Source organism: Taudactylus pleione, unplaced genomic scaffold, assembly GCF_031769625.1.
Source record: "Taudactylus pleione unplaced genomic scaffold, aTauple2 ptg000267l, whole genome shotgun sequence".
NCBI classification, from domain to species: domain Eukaryota; kingdom Metazoa; phylum Chordata; class Amphibia; order Anura; family Myobatrachidae; genus Taudactylus; species Taudactylus pleione.
The window spans coordinates 1,155,733-1,173,448 of record NW_028284669.1 but is presented as its reverse complement, the minus strand read 5'-3'; positions in this window follow the sequence as shown (position 1 = coordinate 1,173,448).

The window sequence follows — 17,716 nt, the reverse complement described above, 5'->3', positions numbered from 1 at the left end:
TCAGCTGTCCCATCAACACTGGAAACATCAGCACTTTGTGATGTAGTGATTATTAGTGTCTCAGCTGTCCCATCAACTCAGGAAATAGCAGCACTTTGTGATATAGTGATTATTAGTGTCTCAGCTGTCCCATCAACACAGGAAACATCAGCACTTTGTGATATAGTGAGAGTTAGTGTCTCAGTTGTCCCATCAACACTGGAAACTGCTGCACTTTGAGATATAGTGAGAGGTAGTGTCTCAGCTGTCCCATCAACACAGGAAACAGCAGCACTTTGTGATATAGTGAATATTAGTGTCTCAGCTGTCCCATCAACTCAGGAAACAGCAGCACTTTGTGATATAGTGATTATTAGTGTCTCTGCTGTCCCATCAAGACAGGAAACAGCAGCACTTTGTGATATAGTGATTATTAGTGTCTCAGCTGTCCTATCAACACAGGAAACATCAGCACTTTGTGATATACTGATTATTAGTGTCTCAGCTGTCCCATCAACACAGGAAACAGCAGCACTTTGTGATATAGTGATTATTAGTGTCTCAGCTGTCCCATCAACACAGGAAACATCATCACTTTGTGATAAAGTGAGAGTTAGTGTCTCAGTTGTCCCATCAACACTGGAAACAGCAGCACTTTGTGATATAGTGATTATTAGTGTATCAGCTGTCCCATCAACACAGGAAACATCAGTACTTTGTGATATAGTGATTATTACTATCTGATCTGTCTCATCAACACAGGAAACAGCAGCACTTTGTGATATAGTGATTATTAGTGTCTCAGCTGTCCCATCAACACAGGAAACAGCAGCACTTTGTGATATAGTGATTATTAGTGTTTCATCTGTCCCATCAACACAGGAAACAGCAGCACTTTGTGATATAGTGATTATTAGTGTCTCAGCTGTCCCATCAACACTGGAAGAAACAGCACTTTGTGATATAGTGATTATTAGTGTCTCAGCTGTCCCATCAACACAGGAAACAGCAGCACTTTGTGATATAGTGATTATTAGTGTCTCAGCTGTCCCATCAACACAGGAAACAGCAGCACTTTGTGATATAGTGATTATTAGTGTCTCAGCTGTCCCATCAACAGAGGAAACAGCAGCAGTTTGTGATATAGTGATTATTAGAGTCTCAGGTGTCCCATAAACACATGAAACATCATTACTTTTTGATATATTGAGAGTTCGTGTCTCAGCTGTCCCATCAACACAGGAAACAGCAGCATTTTGTGATATAGTGATTATTAGTGTCTCAGCTGTCCCATCAACACAGGAAACAGCAGCACTTTGTGATATAGTGATTATTAGTGTCTCAGCTTTCCCCTCAACTCAGGAAACAGCAGCACTTTGTGATATAGTGAGAGTTAGTGTCTCAGCTGTCCCATCAACACAGGAAACAGCAGCACTTTGTGATATAGTGATTATTAGTGTCTCAGCTGTCCCCTCAACTTAGGAAACAGCAGCACTTTGTGATATTGTGATTACTAGTGTCTCTGCTGTCCCATCAACACAGAAAACAGCAGCACTTTGTGATATAGTGATTATTAGTGTCTCAGCTGTCCTATCAACACAGGAAACATTAGCACTTTGTGAAATACTGATTATTAGTGTCTCAGCTGTCTCATCACCACAGGAAACAGCAGCACTTTGTGATATAGTGATTATTAGTGTCTCAGCTGTCCCATCAACACAGGAAACAGCAGCACTTTGTGATATAGTGATTATTAGTGTCTCTGCTGTCCCATCAACACTGGAAACATCAGCACTTTGTGATATAGTGATTATTAGTGTCTCAGCTGTCCCGTCAACACAGGAAACAGCAGCACTTTGTGATATAGTGATTATTAGTGTCTCAACTGTCCCATCAACACAGGAAACAGCAGCACTTTGTGATATAGTGATTATTAGTGTCTCAGCTGTCCCATCAACACTGGAAACATCAGCACTTTGTGATATAGTGAATATTAGTGTCTCAACTGTCCCATCAACACAGGAAACAGCAGCAATTTGTGATAGAGTGATAGTTAGTGTCTCAGCTGTCCCATCAACACAGGAAACAGCAGCACTTTGTGATATAGTGACAGTTAGTGTCTCAGCTGTCCCTTCAACACAGGAAACAGCAGCACTTTGTGATATAGTGATTATTAGTGTCTCAGCTGTCCCATCAACACTGGAAACATCAGCACTTTGTGATATAGTGAATATTAGTGTCTCAACTGTCCCATCAACACAGGAAACAGCAGCAATTTGTGATAGAGTGATAGTTAGTGTCTCAGCTGTCCCATCAACACAGGAAACAGCAGCACTTTGTGATATAGTGACAGTTAGTGTCTCAGCTGTCCCATCAACACAGGAAACAGCAGCACTTTGTGATATAGTGATTATTAGTGTCTCAGCTGTCCTCTCAACTAAGGAAACAGCAGCACTTTGTGATATAGTGATTATTAGTGTCTCTGCTGTCCCATCAACACAGGAAACAGCAGCACTTTGTGATATAGTGATTATTAGTGTCTCTGCTGTCCCATCAACACTGGAAACATCAGCACTTTGTGATATAGTGATTATTAGTGTCTCAGCTGTCCCATAAACACAGGAAACAGCAGCACTTTGTGATATAGTGATTATTAGTGTCTCAGCTGTCCCATCAACACAGGAAACAGCAGCACTTTGTGATATAGTGACAGTTAGTGTCTCAGCTGTCCCATCAACACAGGAAACAGCAGCACTTTGTGATATAGTGATTATTAGTGTCTCAGCTGTCCTCTCAACTAAGGAAACAGCAGCACTTTGTGATATAGTGATTATTAGTGTCTCTGCTGTCCCATCAACACAGGAAACATCAACACTTTGTGATAAAGTGATTATTAGTGTCTCAGCTGTATCATCAACACAGGAAACATCAGCACTTTATTATATAGTGACTTTTAGTGTCTAAGCTGTCCCATCAACACAGGAAATAGCAGCACTTTGTGATATAGTGATTATTAGTGTCTCAGCTGTCCCATCAAAACAGGAAACAGCAGCACTTTGTGATATAGTGATTATTAGTGTCTCAGCTGTCCCATCAACAGAGGAAACAGCAGCAGTTTGTGATATAGTGATTATTAGAGTCTCAGTTGTCCCATAAACACAGGAAACATCATTACTTTTTGATATATTGAGAGTTCGTGTCTCAGCTGTCCCATCAACACAGGAAACAGCAGCACTTTGTGATATAGTGATTATTAGTGTCTCAGCTGTCCCATCAACACAGGAAACAGCAGCACTTTGTGATATAGTGATTATTAGTGTCTCAGCTTTCCCCTCAACTCAGGAAACAGCAGCACTTTGTGATATAGTGATTATTAGTGTCTCTGCTGTCCCAGCAACACAGGAAACATCAACACTTAGTGATATAGTGATTATTAGAGTCTAAGCTGTCCAATCAACACAGGAAACATAAGCACTTTTTGATACAGTGATTATTAGTGTCTCAGCTGTCCCATCAACACTGGAAACATCAGCACTTTGTGATGTATTGATTATTAGTGTCTCAACTGTCCCATCAACACAGGAACTAGCAGCACATTGTGATATAGTGATTATTAGTGTCTCAGCTGTCCCATCAACTCAGGAAATAGCAGCACTTTGTGATATAGTGATTATTAGTGTCTCAGCTGTCCCATCAACACAGGAAACATCAGCACTTTGTGATATAGTGAGAGTTAGTGTCTCAGTTGTCCCATCAACACTGGAAACTGCTGCACTTTGAGATATAGTGATTATTAGTGTATCAGCTGTCCCATCAACACAGGAAACATCAGCACTTTGTGATATAGTGATTATTACTATCTGATCTGTCTCATCAACACAGGAAACAGCAGCACTTTGTGATATAGTGATTATTAGTGTCTCAGCTGTCCCATCAACACAGGAAACAGCAGCACTTTGTGATATAGTGATTATTAGTGTTTCATCTGTCCCATCAACACAGGAAACAGCAGCACTTTGTGATATAGTGATTATTAGTGTCTCAGCTGTCCCATCAACACTGGAAGTAACAGCACTTTGTGATATAGTGATTATTAGTGTCTCAGCTGTCCCATCAACACAGGAAACAGCAGCACTTTGTGATATAGTGATTATTAGTGTCTCAGCTGTCCTATCAACACAGGAAACAGCAGCACTTTATGCTGTAGTGATTATTAGTGTATCAGCTGTCCCATCAACACAGGAAACAGCAGCAGTTTGTGATATAGTGATTATTAGTGTCTCTGCTGTCCCATCAACACTGGAAACATCAGCACTTTGTGATATAGTGATTATTAGTGTCTCAGCTGTCCCATCAACACAGGAAACAGCAGCACTTTGTGATATAGTGATTATTAGTGTCTCAGCTGTCCCATCAACAGAGGAAACAGCAGCAGTTTGTGATATAGTGATTATTAGAGTCAGGTGTCCCATAAACACAGGAAACATCATTACTTTTTGATATATTGAGAGTTCGTGTCTCAGCTGTCCCATCAACACAGGAAACATCAACACTTTGTGATAAAGTGATTATTAGTGTCTCAGCTGTACCATCAACACAGGAAACATCAGCACTTTGTGATATTGTGACTTTTAGTGTCTCAGCTGTATCATCAACACAGGAAACATCAGCACTTTATTATATAGTGACTTTTAGTGTCTAAGCTGTCCCATCAACACAGGAAATAGCAGCACTTTGTGATATAGTGATTAGTAGTGTCTCAGCTGTCCCATCAACACTGGAAACAGCAGTACTTTGTGATATAGTGAGAGTTAGTGTCTCAGCTGTCCCATCAACACAGGAAACAGCAGCACTTTGTGATATAGTGATTATTAGTGTCTCAGCTGTCCCATCAACTCAGGAAACAGCAGCACTTTGTGATATAGTGATTATTAGTGTCTCTGCTGTCCCATCAACACAGGAAACAGCAACACTTTGTGATATAGTGATTATTAGTGTCTCTGCTGTCCCAGCAACACAGGAAACATCAGCACTTTGTGATATAGTGATTATTAGAGTCTAAGCTGTCCAATCAACACAGGAAACATAAGCACTTTTTGATATACTGATTATTAGTGTCTCAGCTGTCTCATCACCACAGGAAATAGCAGCACTTTGTGATATAGTGATTATTAGTGTCTCAGCTGTCCCATCAACACAGGAAACAGCAGCACTTTGTGATATAGTGATTATTAGTGTCTCATCTGTCCCATCAACACAGGAAACAGCAGTACTTTGTGATATAGTGATTATTAGTGTCTCTGCTGTCCCATCAACACAGGAAACATCAGCACTTTGTGATACAGTGATTATTAGTGTCTCAGCTGTCCCATCAACACTGGAAACATCAGCACTTTGTGATGTAGTGATTATTAGTGTCTCAACTGTCCCATCAACACAGGAACTAGCAGCACATTGTGATATAGTGATTATTAGTGTCTCAGCTGTCCCATCAACTCAGGAAATAGCAGCACTTTGTGATATAGTGATTGTTAGTGTCTCAGCTGTCCCATCAACACAGGAAACAGCAGCACTTTGTGATATAGTGATTATTAGTGTATCAGCTGTCCCATCAACACAGGAAACATCAGCACTTTGTGATATAGTGATTATTACTATCTGATCTGTCTCATCAACACAGGAAACAGCAGCACTTTGTGATATAGTGATTATTAGTGTCTCAGCTGTCCCATCAACACAGGAAACAGCAGCACTTTGTGATATAGTGATTATTAGTGTTTCATCTGTCCCATCAACACAGGAAACAGCAGCACTTTGTGATAAAGTGATTATTAGTGTCTCAGCTGTCCCATAAACACTGGAAGTAACAGCACTTTGATATATAGTGATTATTAGTGTCTCAGCTGTCCCATCAACACAGGAAACAGCAGCACTTTGTGATATAGTGATTATTAGTGTCTCAGCTGTCCTATCAACACAGGAAACAGCAGCACTTTATGCTGTAGTGATTATTAGTGTCTCAGCTGTCCCATCAACACAGGAAACAGCAGCACTTTGTGATATAGTGATTATTAGTGTTTCATCTGTCCCATCAACACAGGAAACAGCAGCACTTTGTGATATAGTGATTATTAGTGTCTCAGCTGTCCCATCAACACTGGAAGAAACAGCACTTTGTGATATAGTGATTATTAGTGTCTCAGCTGTCCCATCAACACAGGAAACAGCAGCACTTTGTGAAATAGTGATTATTAGTGTCTCAGCTGTCCCATCAACACAGGAAACAGCAGCACTTTGTGATATAGTGATTATTAGTGTCTCAGCTGTCCCATCAACAGAGGAAACAGCAGCAGTTTGTGATATAGTGATTATTAGAGTCTCAGGTGTCCCATAAACACATGAAACATCATTACTTTTTGATATATTGAGAGTTCGTGTCTCAGCTGTCCCATCAACACAGGAAACAGCAGCATTTTGTGATATAGTGATTATTAGTGTCTCAGCTGTCCCATCAACACAGGAAACAGCAGCACTTTGTGATATAGTGATTATTAGTGTCTCAGCTTTCCCCTCAACTCAGGAAACAGCAGCACTTTGTGATATAGTGATTATTAGTGTCTCTGCTGTCCCAGCAACACAGGAAACATCAGCACTTTTTGATACAGTGATTATTAGTGTCTCAGCTGTCCCATCAACACTGGAAACATCAGCACTTTGTGATGTAGTGATTATTAGTGTCTCAACTGTCCCATCAACACAGGAACTAGCAGCACATTGTGATATAGTGATTATTAGTGTCTCAGCTGTCCCATCAACTCAGGAAATAGCAGCACTTTGTGATATAGTGATTATTAGTGTCTCAGCTGTCCCATCAACACAGGAAACATCAGCACTTTGTGATATAGTGAGAGTTAGTGTCTCAGTTGTCCCATCAACACTGGAAACTGCTGCACTTTGAGATATAGTGATTATTAGTGTATCAGCTGTCCCATCAACACAGGAAACATCAGCACTTTGTGATATAGTGATTATTACTATCTGATCTGTCTCATCAACACAGGAAACAGCAGCACTTTGTGATATAGTGATTATTAGTGTCTCAGCTGTCCCATCAACACAGGAAACAGCAGCACTTTGTGATATAGTGATTATTAGTGTTTCATCTGTCCCATCAACACAGGAAACAGCAGCACTTTGTGATATAGTGATTATTAGTGTCTCAGCTGTCCCATCAACACTGGAAGTAACAGCACTTTGTGATATAGTGATTATTAGTGTCTCAGCTGTCCCATCAACACAGGAAACAGCAGCACTTTGTGATATAGTGATTATTAGTGTCTCAGCTGTCCTATCAACACAGGAAACAGCAGCACTTTATGCTGTAGTGATTATTAGTGTATCAGCTGTCCCATCAACAGAGGAAACAGCAGCAGTTTGTGATATAGTGATTATTAGTGTCTCTGCTGTCCCATCAACACTGGAAACATCAGCACTTTGTGATATAGTGATTATTAGTGTCTCAGCTGTCCCATCAACACAGGAAACAGCAGCACTTTGTGATATAGTGATTATTAGTGTCTCAGCTGTCCCATCAACAGAGGAAACAGCAGCAGTTTGTGATATAGTGATTATTAGAGTCAGGTGTCCCATAAACACAGGAAACATCATTACTTTTTGATATATTGAGAGTTCGTGTCTCAGCTGTCCCATCAACACAGGAAACATCAACACTTTGTGATAAAGTGATTATTAGTGTCTCAGCTGTACCATCAACACAGGAAACATCAGCACTTTGTGATATAGTGAGAGTTAGTGTCTCAGCTGTCCCATCAACACAGGAAACATCAGCACTTTATTATATATTGACTTTTAGTGTCTAAGCTGTCCCATCAACACAGGAAATAACAGCACTTTGTGATATAGTGATTATTAGTGTCTCAGCTGTCCCATCAACACAGGAAACAGCAGCACTTTGTGATATAGTGAGAGTTAGTGTCTCAGCTGTCCCATCAACACAGGAAACAGCAGCACTTTGTGATTTAGTGAGAGGTAGTGTCTCAGCTGTCCCATCAACACAGGAAACAGCAGCACTTTGTGATATAGTGATTATTAGTGTCTCAGCTGTCCCATCAACTCAGGAAACAGCAGCACTTTGTGATATAGTGATTATTAGTGTCTCTGCTGTCCCATCAACACAGGAAACAGCAGCACTTTGTGATATAGTGATTATTAGGGTCTCAGCTGTCCTATCAACACAGGAAACATCAGCACTTTGTGATATACTGATTATTAGTGTCTCAGCTGTCCCATCAACACAGGAAACAGCAGCACTTTGTGATATAGTGATTATTAGTGTCTCAGCTGTCCCATCAACACAGGAAACAGCAGCACTTTGTGATATAGTGATTATTAGTGTCTCTGCTCTCCCATCAACACAGAAAACATCAGCACTTTGTGATATAGTGATTATTAGTGTCTCAGCTGACCCATCAACACAGGAAACAGCAGCACTTTGTGATATAGTGATTATTAGTGTCTCAGCTGTCCCATCAACACAGGTAACATCCGCACTTTGTGATACAGTGATTATTAGTGTCTCAGCTGTCCCATCAACACTGGAAACAGCAGCACTTTGTGATATAGTGATTATTAGTGTCTCTGCTGTCCCATCAATACTGGAAACATCAGCACTTTGTGATATAGTGATTATTAGTGTCTCAGCTGTCCCATAAACACAGGAAACAGCAGCACTTTGTGATATAGTGATTATTAGTATCTCAGCTGTCCCATCAACACAGGAAACAGCAGCACTTTGTGATATAGTGATTATTTGTGTCTCAGCTGTCCCATCAACAGAGGAAACAGCAGCAGTTTGTGATGTAGTGATTATTAGAGTATCAGCTGTCCCATAAACACAGGAAACATCATTACTTTTTGAAATATTGAGAGTTCGTGTCTCAGCTGTCCCATCAACACAGGAAACAGCAGCACTTTGTGATATAGTGATTATTAGTGTCTCAGCTGTCCCATCAACACAGGAAACATCAACACTTTGTGATAAAGTGATTATTAGTGTCTCAGCTGTACCATCAACACAGGAAACATCAGCACTTTGTGATATTGTGACTTTTAGTGTCTCAGCTGTAGCATCAACACAGGAAACATCAGCACTTTATTATATAGTGACTTTTAGTGTCTAAGCTGTCCCATCAACACAGGAAATAGCAGCACTTTGTGATATAGTGATTATTAGTGTCTCAGCTGTCCCATCAACACAGGAAACAGCAGCACTTTGTGATATAGTGAGAGTTAGTGTCTCAGCTGTCCCATCAACACAGGAAACAGCAGCACTTTGTGATATAGTGATTATTAGTGTCTCAGCTGTCCCATCAACTCAGGAAACAGCAGCACTTTGTGATATAGTGAGAGTTAGTGTCTCAGCTGTCCCATCAACACAGGAAACAGCAGCACTTTGTGATATAGTGATTATTAGTGTCTCAGCTGTCCCCTCAACTTAGGAAACAGCAGCACTTTGTGATATTGTGATTACTAGTGTCTCTGCTGTCCCATCAACACAGAAAACAGCAGCACTTTGTGATATAGTGATTATTAGTGTCTCAGCTGTCCTATCAACACAGGAAACATTAGCACTTTGTGAAATACTGATTATTAGTGTCTCAGCTGTCTCATCACCACAGGAAACAGCAGCACTTTGTGATATAGTGATTATTAGTGTCTCAGCTGTCCCATCAACACAGGAAACAGCAGCACTTTGTGATATAGTGATTATTAGTGTCTCTGCTGTCCCATCAACACTGGAAACATCAGCACTTTGTGATATAGTGAATATTAGTGTCTCAACTGTCCCATCAACACAGGAAACAGCAGCAATTTGTGATAGAGTGATAGTTAGTGTCTCAGCTGTCCCATCAACACAGGAAACAGCAGCACTTTGTGATATAGTGACAGTTAGTGTCTCAGCTGTCCCATCAACACAGGAAACAGCAGCACTTTGTGATATAGTGATTATTAGTGTCTCAGCTGTCCTCTCAACTAAGGAAACAGCAGCACTTTGTGATATAGTGATTATTAGTGTCTCTGCTGTCCCATCAACACAGGAAACAGCAGCACTTTGTGATATAGTGATTATTAGTGTCTCTGCTGTCCCATCAACACTGGAAACATCAGCACTTTGTGATATAGTGATTATTAGTGTCTCAGCTGTCCCATAAACACAGGAAACAGCAGCACTTTGTGATATAGTGATTATTAGTGTCTCAGCTGTCCCATCAACACAGGAAACAGCAGCACTTTGTGATATAGTGACAGTTAGTGTCTCAGCTGTCCCATCAACACAGGAAACAGCAGCACTTTGTGATATAGTGATTATTAGTGTCTCAGCTGTCCTCTCAACTAAGGAAACAGCAGCACTTTGTGATATAGTGATTATTAGTGTCTCTGCTGTCCCATCAACACAGGAAACATCAACACTTTGTGATAAAGTGATTATTAGTGTCTCAGCTGTATCATCAACACAGGAAACATCAGCACTTTATTATATAGTGACTTTTAGTGTCTAAGCTGTCCCATCAACACAGGAAATAGCAGCACTTTGTGATATAGTGATTATTAGTGTCTCAGCTGTCCCATCAAAACAGGAAACAGCAGCACTTTGTGATATAGTGATTATTAGTGTCTCAGCTGTCCCATCAACAGAGGAAACAGCAGCAGTTTGTGATATAGTGATTATTAGAGTCTCAGGTGTCCCATAAACACAGGAAACATCATTACTTTTTGATATATTGAGAGTTCGTGTCTCAGCTGTCCCATCAACACAGGAAACAGCAGCACTTTGTGATATAGTGATTATTAGTGTCTCAGCTGTCCCATCAACACAGGAAACAGCAGCACTTTGTGATATAGTGATTATTAGTGTCTCAGCTTTCCCCTCAACTCAGGAAACAGCAGCACTTTGTGATATAGTGATTATTAGTGTCTCTGCTGTCCCAGCAACACAGGAAACATCAGCACTTTGTGATATAGTGATTATTAGAGTCTAAGCTGTCCAATCAACACAGGAAACATAAGCACTTTTTGATACAGTGATTATTAGTGTCTCAGCTGTCCCATCAACACTGGAAACATCAGCACTTTGTGATGTAGTGATTATTAGTGTCTCAACTGTCCCATCAACACAGGAACTAGCAGCACATTGTGATATAGTGATTATTAGTGTCTCAGCTGTCCCATCAACTCAGGAAATAGCAGCACTTTGTGATATAGTGATTATTAGTGTCTCAGCTGTCCCATCAACACAGGAAACATCAGCACTTTGTGATATAGTGAGAGTTAGTGTCTCAGTTGTCCCATCAACACTGGAAACTGCTGCACTTTGAGATATAGTGATTATTAGTGTATCAGCTGTCCCATCAACACAGGAAACATCAGCACTTTGTGATATAGTGATTATTACTATCTGATCTGTCTCATCAACACAGGAAACAGCAGCACTTTGTGATATAGTGATTATTAGTGTCTCAGCTGTCCCATCAACACAGGAAACAGCAGCACTTTGTGATATAGTGATTATTAGTGTTTCATCTGTCCCATCAACACAGGAAACAGCAGCACTTTGTGATATAGTGATTATTAGTGTCTCAGCTGTCCCATCAACACTGGAAGTAACAGCACTTTGTGATATAGTGATTATTAGTGTCTCAGCTGTCCCATCAACACAGGAAACAGCAGCACTTTGTGATATAGTGATTATTAGTGTCTCAGCTGTCCTATCAACACAGGAAACAGCAGCACTTTATGCTGTAGTGATTATTAGTGTATCAGCTGTCCCATCAACACAGGAAACAGCAGCAGTTTGTGATATAGTGATTATTAGTGTCTCTGCTGTCCCATCAACACTGGAAACATCAGCACTTTGTGATATAGTGATTATTAGTGTCTCAGCTGTCCCATCAACACAGGAAACAGCAGCACTTTGTGATATAGTGATTATTAGTGTCTCAGCTGTCCCATCAACAGAGGAAACAGCAGCAGTTTGTGATATAGTGATTATTAGAGTCAGGTGTCCCATAAACACAGGAAACATCATTACTTTTTGATATATTGAGAGTTCGTGTCTCAGCTGTCCCATCAACACAGGAAACATCAACACTTTGTGATAAAGTGATTATTAGTGTCTCAGCTGTACCATCAACACAGGAAACATCAGCACTTTGTGATATTGTGACTTTTAGTGTCTCAGCTGTATCATCAACACAGGAAACATCAGCACTTTATTATATAGTGACTTTTAGTGTCTAAGCTGTCCCATCAACACAGGAAATAGCAGCACTTTGTGATATAGTGATTATTAGTGTCTCAGCTGTCCCATCAACACTGGAAACAGCAGTACTTTGTGATATAGTGAGAGTTAGTGTCTCAGCTGTCCCATCAACACAGGAAACAGCAGCACTTTGTGATATAGTGATTATTAGTGTCTCAGCTGTCCCATCAACTCAGGAAACAGCAGCACTTTGTGATATAGTGATTATTAGTGTCTCTGCTGTCCCATCAACACAGGAAACAGCAACACTTTGTGATATAGTGATTATTAGTGTCTCTGCTGTCCCAGCAACACAGGAAACATCAGCACTTTGTGATATAGTGATTATTAGAGTCTAAGCTGTCCAATCAACACAGGAAACATAAGCACTTTTTGATATACTGATTATTAGTGTCTCAGCTGTCTCATCACCACAGGAAATAGCAGCACTTTGTGATATAGTGATTATTAGTGTCTCAGCTGTCCCATCAACACAGGAAACAGCAGCACTTTGTGATATAGTGATTATTAGTGTCTCATCTGTCCCATCAACACAGGAAACAGCAGTACTTTGTGATATAGTGATTATTAGTGTCTCTGCTGTCCCATCAACACAGGAAACATCAGCACTTTGTGATACAGTGATTATTAGTGTCTCAGCTGTCCCATCAACACTGGAAACATCAGCACTTTGTGATGTAGTGATTATTAGTGTCTCAACTGTCCCATCAACACAGGAACTAGCAGCACATTGTGATATAGTGATTATTAGTGTCTCAGCTGTCCCATCAACTCAGGAAATAGCAGCACTTTGTGATATAGTGATTGTTAGTGTCTCAGCTGTCCCATGAACACAGGAAACAGCAGCACTTTGTGATATAGTGATTATTAGTGTATCAGCTGTCCCATCAACACAGGAAACATCAGCACTTTGTGATATAGTGATTATTACTATCTGATCTGTCTCATCAACACAGGAAACAGCAGCACTTTGTGATATAGTGATTATTAGTGTCTCAGCTGTCCCATCAACACAGGAAACAGCAGCACTTTGTGATATAGTGATTATTAGTGTTTCATCTGTCCCATCAACACAGGAAACAGCAGCACTTTGTGATAAAGTGATTATTAGTGTCTCAGCTGTCCCATAAACACTGGAAGTAACAGCACTTTGATATATAGTGATTATTAGTGTCTCAGCTGTCCCATCAACACAGGAAACAGCAGCACTTTGTGATATAGTGATTATTAGTGTCTCAGCTGTCCTATCAACACAGGAAACAGCAGCACTTTATGCTGTAGTGATTATTAGTGTATCAGCTGTCCCATCAACAGAGGAAACAGCAGCAGTTTGTGATATAGTGATTATTAGTGTCTCTGCTGTCCCATCAACACTGGAAACATCAGCACATTGTGATATAGTGATTATTAGTGTCTCAGCTGTCCCATCAACACAGGAAACAGCAGCACTTTGTGATATAGTGATTATTAGTGTCTCAGCTGTCCCATCAACACAGGAAACAGCAGCACTTTGTGATATAGTGATTATTAGTGTCTCAGCTGTCCCATCAACAGAGGAAACAGCAGCAGTTTGTGATATAGTGATTATTAGAGTCTCAGGTGTCCCATAAACACAGGAAACATCATTACTTTTTGATATATTGAGAGTTCGTGTCTCAGCTGTCCCATCAACACAGGAAACATCAACACTTTGTGATAAAGTGATTATTAGTGTCTCAGCTGTACCATCAACACAGGAAACATCAACACTTTGTGATATTGTGACTTTTAGTGTCTCAGCTGTATCATCAACACAGGAATCATCAGCACTTTATTATATAGTGACTTTTAGTGTCTAAGCTGTCCCATCAACACAGGAAATAGCAGCACTTTGTGATATAGTGATTATTAGTGTCTCAGCTGTCCCATCAACAGAGGAAACAGCAGCAGTTTGTGATATAGTGATTATTAGAGTATCAGCTGTCCCATAAACACAGGACACATCATTACTTTTTGAAATATTGAGAGTTCGTGTCTCAGCTGTCCCATCAACACAGGAAACATCAACACTTTGTGATAAAGTGATTATTAGTGTCTCAGCTGTCCTATCAACACAGGAAACATAAGCACTTTGTGATATAGTGATTATTAGTGTCTCAACTGTCCCATCAACACAGGAAATAGCAGCACTTTGTGATATAGTGATTATTAGTGTCTCAGCTGTCTCATCACCACAGGAAACAGCAGCACTTTGTGATATAGTGATTATTAGTGTCTCAGCTGTCCTATCAACACAGGAAACATAAGCACTTTGTGATATAGTGATTATTAGTGTCTCAACTGTCCCATCAACACAGGAAATAGCAGCACTTTGTGATATAGTGATTTCTAGTGTCTTAGCTGTCCCATCAACACAGGAAACAGCAGCATTTTGTGATATAGTGATTATTAGTATCTCAGCTGTCCCATCAACACAGGAAACAGCAGCACTTTGTGATATAGTGATTATTGGTGTCTCAGCTGTCCCATCAACACAGGAAACAGCAGCACTTTGTGATATAGTGATTATTAGTGTCTCTGCTGTCCCAGCAACACAGGAAACATCAGCACTTTGTGATATAGTGATTATTAGAGTCTAAGCTGTCCAATCAACACAGGAAACATAAGCACTTTTTGATATACTGATTATTAGTGTCTCAGCTGTCTCATCACCACAGGAAATAGCAGCACTTTGTGATATAGTGATTATTAGTGTCTCAGCTGTCCCATCAACACAGGAAACAGCAGCACTTTGTGATATAGTGATTATTAGTGTCTCAGCTGTCCCATCAACACAGGAAACAGCAGTACTTTGTGATATAGTGATTATTAGTGTCTCTGCTGTCCCATCAACACAGGAAACATCAGCACTTTGTGATACAGTGATTATTAGTGTCTCAGCTGTCCCATCAACACTGGAAACATCAGCACTTTGTGATGTAGTGATTATTAGTGTCTCAACTGTCCCATCAACACAGGAACTAGCAGCACATTGTGATATAGTGATTATTAGTGTCTCAGCTGTCCCATCAACTCAGGAAATAGCAGCACTTTGTGATATAGTGATTATTAGTGTCTCAGCTGTCCCATCAACACAGGAAACATCAGCACTTTGTGATATAGTGAGAGTTAGTGTCTCAGTTGTCCCATCAACACTGGAAACTGCTGCACTTTGAGATATAGTGATTATTAGTGTATCAGCTGTCCTATCAACACAGGAAACATCAGCACTTTGTGATATAGTGATTATTACTATCTGATCTGTCTCATCAACACAGGAAACAGCAGCACTTTGTGATATAGTGATTATTAGTGTCTCAGCTGTCCCATCAACACAGGAAACAGCAGCACTTTGTGATATAGTGATTATTAGTGTTTCATCTGTCCCATCAACACAGGAAACAGCAGCACTTTGTGATAAAGTGATTATTAGTGTCTCAGCTGTCCCATCAACACTGGAAGTAACAGCACTTTGTGATATAGTGATTATTAGTGTCTCAGCTGTCCCATCAACACAGGAAACAGCAGCACTTTGTGATATAGTGATTATTAGTGTCTCAGCTGTCCTATCAACACAGGAAACAGCAGCACTTTATGCTGTAGTGATTATTAGTGTATCAGCTGTCCCATCAACAGAGGAAACAGCAGCAGTTTGTGATATAGTGATTATTAGTGTCTCTGCTGTCCCATCAACACTGGAAACATCAGCACTTTGTGATATAGTGATTATTAGTGTCTCAGCTGTCCCATCAACACAGGAAACAGCAGCACTTTGTGATATAGTGATTATTAGTGTCTCAGCTGTCCCATCAACACAGGAAACAGCAGCACTTTGTGATATAGTGATTATTAGTGTCTCAGCTGTCCCATCAACAGAGGAAACAGCAGCAGTTTGTGATATAGTGATTATTAGAGTCTCAGGTGTCCCATAAACACAGGAAACATCATTAATTTTTGATATATTGAGAGTTCGTGTCTCAGCTGTCCCATCAACACAGGAAACATCAACACTTTGTGATAAAGTGATTATTAGTGTCTCAGCTGTACCATCAACACAGGAAACATCAGCACTTTGATATATTGTGACTTTTAGTGTCTCAGCTGTATCATCAACACAGGAAACATCAGCACTTTATTATATAGTGACTTTTAGTGTCTAAGCTGTCCCATCAACACAGGAAATAGCAGCACTTTGTGATATAGTGATTATTAGTGTCTCAGCTGTCTCATCAACACAGGAAACAGCAGCACTTTGTGATATAGTGAGAGTTAGTGTCTCAGCTGTCCCATCAACACAGGAAACAGCAGCACTTTGTGATATAGTGATTATTAGTGTCTCAGCTGTCCTATCAACACAGGAAACATAAGCACTTTGTGATATAGTGATTATTAGTGTCTCAACTGTCCCATCAACACAGGAAATAGCAGCACTTTGTGATATAGTGATTATTAGTGTCTCAGCTGTCTCATCACCACAGGAAACAGCAGCACTTTGTGATATAGTGATTATTAGTGTCTCAGCTGTCCTATCAACACAGGAAACATAAGCACTTTGTGATATAGTGATTATTGGTGTCTCAACTGTCCCATCAACACAGGAAATAGCAGCACTTTGTGATATAGTGATGATTAGTGTCTCAACTGTCCCATCAACACAGGAAATAGCAGCACTTTGTGATATAGTGATTTCTAGTGTCTTAGCTGTCCCATCAACACAGGAAACAGCAGCACTTTGTGATATAGTGATTATTAGTATCTCAGCTGTCCCATCAACACAGGAAACAGCAGCACTTTGTGATATAGTGATTATTGGTGTCTCAGCTGTCCCATCAACACAGGAAACAGCAGCACTTTGTGATATAGTGATTATTAGTGTCTTAGCTGTCCCATCAACACAGGAAACAGCAGTACTTTGTGCTATAGTTATTATTAGTGTCTCTGCTGTCCCATCAACACAGGAAACATCAGCACTTTGTGATACAGTGATTATTAGTGTCTCAGCTGTCCCATCAACACTGGAAACATCAGCACTTTGTGATGTAGTGATTATTAGTGTCTCAACTGTCCCATCAACACAGGAACTAGCAGCACATTGTGATATAGTGATTATTAGTGTCTCAGCTGTCCCATCAACTCAGGAAATAGCAGCACTTTGTGATATAGTGATTATTAGTGTCTCAGCTGTCCCATCAACACAGGAAACATCAGCACTTTGTGATATAGTTAGAGTTAGTGTCTCAGTTGTCCCATCAACACTGGAAACTGCTGCACTTTGAGATATAGTGATTATTAGTGTATCAGCTGTCCCATCAACACAGGAAACATCAGCACTTTGTGATATAGTGATTATTACTATCTGATCTGTCTCATCAACACAGG